The sequence below is a fragment of the Dreissena polymorpha genome, chromosome 2 (genome assembly GCF_020536995.1).
Source record: "Dreissena polymorpha isolate Duluth1 chromosome 2, UMN_Dpol_1.0, whole genome shotgun sequence".
Taxonomy (NCBI): Eukaryota; Metazoa; Mollusca; class Bivalvia; order Myida; family Dreissenidae; genus Dreissena; species Dreissena polymorpha.
Genome location: NC_068356.1, coordinates 145,310,552 through 145,316,551, shown reverse-complemented (window position 1 = coordinate 145,316,551; position 6,000 = coordinate 145,310,552).

The following is a 6,000-nucleotide window of genomic DNA, read 5'->3' as shown; positions in this document are numbered from 1 at the left end:
AAACATTCGCTTGCAAGACATCTAATTGGACAGAGATGCAATTATATTCCTTTATAAAATACGATTTTTAGCCTCAACTTATCTGTTGACTTTTAAGTAAGATATCATCTGCCTCCATAGGATGCTTATTAGTTGTTTTATAATTTACTTAATTGTATGTGTCGTCCTCAGTTGTCTACAGGTGTCTAGATAATCACTTCTTTGATGTCATCTATACTCTTCAATTAACAAGTCAACGGCGCTATTTTCAGACGATTTTTTATTTCAAAATTGGATTCCATATTATTTTGGCCATGCTTTCTAAACAAACATGTTTCAACAATAAAACAGCGGAAGTCTACACTGTGTATTAGCAACCTGCTGTGGTGATCCCTTTCTTATCTATTTGAGCGTAAAGTTATCTGATATAGATCAGACATCGGCCGGCTATTAGTCTGACTTAAATTGGTTGTGATCCCTAAATCTTATCCATTTGAGCGTCAAGTTCATTCATATAGATCAGACATCGACCGGCTCCGTTATATATTAGTCTGACTTAAATTTTCTGTCGTAAAGTACAGGTTAGATTGTCCAATAAAGAAACGCAAGTAGTCATACATGTGTGATTAGAATGTGTGGAAACACAACTGCGTCTAAATGAAATATTTAAATACCATATAGTTCAATTTTTGAGAACAGACGTATGCTACATAAATAATATGCCATATAACTGATATTAGGATGCATATAACAGTGCTTAATGTAGTTCAAGTAATATATACGCACACAAGTGTTTAGTTTGATTACACTTTTGCATTTATTTACTTGATACTTCCAATATGGTTTTCTTTCCCGGCAAATACTATAATTAAGTGTATAAAAGTGCACGGGAAATATGATATGCCCTTTTTAATGATTTATAAATTATATCAGCAGGACTTCAAACTGTAATACGTAAATATACAATACAGTACATAAAACATTTGATGTGTTTGATATGCGACTTAAAACTTAAAAAATCAGTAATTTAAATATAACGTTTTATTTCAACCTTAATTTTCACGATCGGGATATGTACCGAGCATCGTTAACAAAAAGATACTTCTTGCTACCATTATCGTAGTTTCATAAAAAACACATGTTAAAGAGTCAATTGCTTTAGTAAATTAACAACTATAGTTTTTATGTAATTTCGTATTAAATCTTCAAACTAAAGACAGTAACACTTCAGATAATCAATATACTTTTAATATAAATTGAAACAAAGAAAGAGTCAAATAAAATAACCTGTGGCATTTGTTTTCGCAGTCTCGTATTGTTAAGCAATAGAAATTACAGTTATCACCATTATTAAAAGTGGCTTTATCGCATTAAGGGTCCAATAAACAGGACAATGTAGCATGACACTACGACATCAATCACCCTGTCGGCATGATATGTCATAAAGTACCCAAGGCACCCTTCCTCCTGCTATGTGACGATATCACCAATCGATTTTTGTAACTTCATTCAACATGCATTTGTTTTAACGTGGCAGCATTAACATAATATGCATTTAATATAATACAATACAAATAATACAAAATATATAAAGAAATGAAATTTAAAAAAAATGATGATAATGATGACGATGATGACGATGATAAAGATGATGATGTTGTTGTTGTTGAAGATGATGATGATGATGATGATGATGATGATGATGATGATGATGATGATGATGATGATGATGATGATGATGATGATGATGATGATGATGATGATGATGATGGTGATGATGATGATGATGATGATGATGACGAACGCAGAAAAGCTCGAACGCACAAACGAACGAACGAACAAACAAATTGACGGACGCATGAACGTTCGAACAAAATAACAAACGAGCGCACGAACGACCGACCGACAGGCCGGCCCGCTCGCTCGCTCGCTCGCTGACTGACTGAGTGACTGACTGACTGACTGACTGACTTACTGAAAGAAATTACGAACGAACGAACGAACCAATAAACCAATGAACAAGCCCACGTACGCACAAACGGAATTAATAGATAAACAGATAGATAACTAAATAAATAGATGAATGAATAAAGAAAGAAAGAAAGAAATGCATGAACGAATGAATAAACGCATGAATGAACGCATAAAGGAATGAATAAATAAATAAATACATAAATACATAAAAAAAATACATTAATTCATAAATAAATACATTAATACATCAATAAATGATTGAATGAAACTCTGTTCTGTTTACAATAATTTGATAATTATTTTTGGTATTTCATACTTAAATATAATTAAGCTATAAACAAATCCCTAGTGTTTTCAAAATTATTAATCTATTCACTGTTAGAGTGCAATATATTTAATCTTAAATGTTCTAAATTCATTGATTAAAATATAAATTTATGACCAATATTTCCATTCTTTATTGGTTTAAGACCTAAAAAGGCGTTTTTCTTCATTATTTTCAATAAATAATCGATAGATCGAGATACCGTGACCTAATACCTTTTCCTTCGTAATCTATAAATAAACTATTTATTTATAGATCTTTTATCCAGGTTATCTACAGGCTAACCCCATACCAAATGGTATGATGGTAATACCATTGTCTGTCCGTACAGGCTAACTCCGTTAACCTAAGGCCTGTTGAACAGACTAACTCGAGTCGTATCGGGTGTGGTATTGCGATATATATATATATATATATATATATATATATATATATATATATATATATATATATATATATATATTCTATTATTTAACATTCTATAACAGTAATGTACTATGCTATTCTTAAAGAATGGAAATGTATCAAAGTTTTATTACCGTGAAAACTAAGCGTTTTGAATTTTCGTTTCATTGTGCCAACTACGTCTATCACTTATTAGCGAATGTGGGTGTTTTATCTAACTACATTTTTATCCCTGGTTAAGTGATTTTTAATTACAATACTTTCAAGAGCATATACACTTTAACACTGTACATATTAGGTATTGCCGTTTACTTGTACATGTATATACTTTTATAACTATAAACAGTAGGCAATTTAATAAACATAAACAGTAGGCTATTTTACAGTAAACAATTTAGAAATATGAAAATGTATCGAATTTTTACATGTACGAGTGTGACAATTTTGTTTCATTAATAGCGTGTATCATTCATAACCGTTTTATTTTCAATTTTCTGACATCGTTTTCATACATAAAGCCTGTGAATGATTAAATCTTGATAATTGAACTCTGCAAATAAGAAAGGTAAATCTTGTTCTGAAGGTTAATCTGATTCTGATTTCTATCTCCAGAAACTTATAATAGAAATTATCTCGTTATTGTTTTCATAGAGTTTCCATTTGATCTGCGTAAAATATCTTTAATATGATTGTATAAAGTGTATCATTATGGAATCTTGTTTTAATATGAAGTGTCCATTTAAATTGTTAAAAACATGCATTTAGTATATCAAACAGTTCAACTAGCTTTTATCACTGACCACTGATACTAACATTTGGCATAGAGCACAGTTAGAGGGTAATTAATTACCTAGAAATCATAATTCTGTCAGTATATGGTCATTATCAATTTTTTCAGGGAAACTCATGCTGGGCTTTTAACTGTATCAGCCACTACTTGGCTGAGTAAGCTGAGTGGTAAAAAGTTACATACTGTATTCTGATCTGTTTTTTTAATCATTTATATATGACGAAATAAACAGCATTAATCTTTATCATACCACCGCATTTTTATCTGCCTGATATAACGTTGCCTGATATATTTATTTATATCATGGTCAACAGGAAGTTCTTATATCAGCCATGTGTGGAGGATGGTCATATTACTCGGAATCAACTATTAAGTTATACTTTTTAGTAAAATTGAATCAGATTCAACAAAACAAACAAACACACAATTTGATACTATAATGTAATATATTTTAAACACAAACAGCAAAAAATATGTTTTACACATATTAAGCCTCGCCGTTTTATTATTCTAAGCCTTGGCTGATATATTACAAAAATATCAGGCAGTAACCCGTTATTCTCTATATATAATACTCAGACTTGTACCAACAAATGCTGTATCAGTATACATGTGCTTAATATATTTCATAATCAGTTTTTGTTGTTAAAACTAGCGGGCTTCCTTTTTATGTTCATAATAAATATAATGGAAATGTTTATGTATGCATTTCCTGAATATTTAATAAGTTTTAATTAAAGGACCCTTAAAACAAACTTCTCTTTTAAATACCTCTTTTTTAAAGTTTTAAAGTTTTTTTTATGAAAGATAACATTTCCCAAATTCAAAATCAAGAATAAATAAACTTAAACATATATAACACTATTTTTCATTTGCATAAGGCAATTAAATTACAACTTTCAAAGTTACATTTTTATATGCGCATTATGCACACTCCGGTATGATCATATTTTATACACTGTATTATTCAATACATGCAAGCAGTTTCCCCGAGGTTGTTTGTATTTCAAAAGTGCATATCCTATAAGTAAGAATAAGAAGAGTAAACGTTTAAGTTTAATAATGCAGCTGTTACATTCACTTATAAAATATCATAGTAACGAAAGACATTTCTTTTCAATAACAGCGAAACTGAAATGGTTATTAGCATTCTTGACGTATTTAATGTCTTACTTACTCTACGATATCCTGTATTCATTTAAACAAATGTATACACTTGCATAAATGTACGTACCACAAAACTATAATATATGGTAACAATCAAATATAAGAAGCTTTTGCCATGCACAAAGCTATAGTAGCACGACAAATATAGAGCCTCTATTGATTAAACCACATTCCTCGATTTGTCATATCAGGGACCTATAAAACATGTAGAGGCCATTGATCATATTAGCGGATTTAAAATCAGAATTTTCTTTGAATTCAAATAAAAATATAACCATGACAAATAATATTATTACTTCGTGTCTAGCGATAATCGGTTCAAAATAATATGTTCTAAATGATTCTGTAAATAAAAAAATAAAGTTTTGAGAAGATATCAAACATATTTGTATATTCAGTATATTATATAAACATTTGTAAGTATACAAAACATTGTGTAAACTAACACAAAAAACAATCAATCGTAACACTTCGTCCATCTTTGGATTCTCTGTAAAGAGTAGGCCGGTTGGGTCCAGAGTGCAAACAATTGTGGTTTTATTGTTGGTGGTGTGTAGCCTTCGTCATGGTCTCGGATATGAATTTAGTGTTGGAAACATGATAATGTCTATTAAATTGCTCTATTTTGAGGCAATGTTTACAGATTTATCACAAATTGTGAATGTTTTATTCAACAGTGATTTGTTCATAAAAAAACTGCAAAAAACGCATAAATATTGCCTTTATTCGTTCATATCCGCACTTTTCGTTCATATCCGCGGATATGAGTCATATACGTATTTTAGACGGACCGCTTCCGTGTTTATTATGTATACCAACGCCATGATGGAAAAAAGTCCGTTTCCCACAATGCTTAGCGCGCATTCACACAGGTCAGTAAGACCGGTGTGACACAATGGTCATTCTATACATAAATGGTGACGTCACTACGTTATTGTCAGTAAGACCGGTGTGACACAATGAGTCGTCTGTCAAATGTTTATTTCGAATTATCGTTAATCCGAAGTTTTTTTAACGGTCCCGACGACTTCGAAATAACGGTGTTGAAGTGTAGTTTTGACAAAGCGTCCGTGCCATCAATCTTTGCTCACTTTCTTTGTTTTTTTCGCTATGTCCTTCCCAATTTGTAACTTATAATAAGGACAAAATGACCTAATATTTAACGAATGAGAGCATTATGATTAATGGACATTACATGTATGTATGTATTTCTTTTGACATTGAAGTCAAGGATAACCCATGAAAGTGAAAGCACTTATTTCAATGGGGTCCTTTGTTTTTTTGCTCAAGAGACAGCAAGTAGAAGAGACAGTTTTAGGATACAAGGATTCCGGGTGCGATACCCTAACTCTTTAAGAAT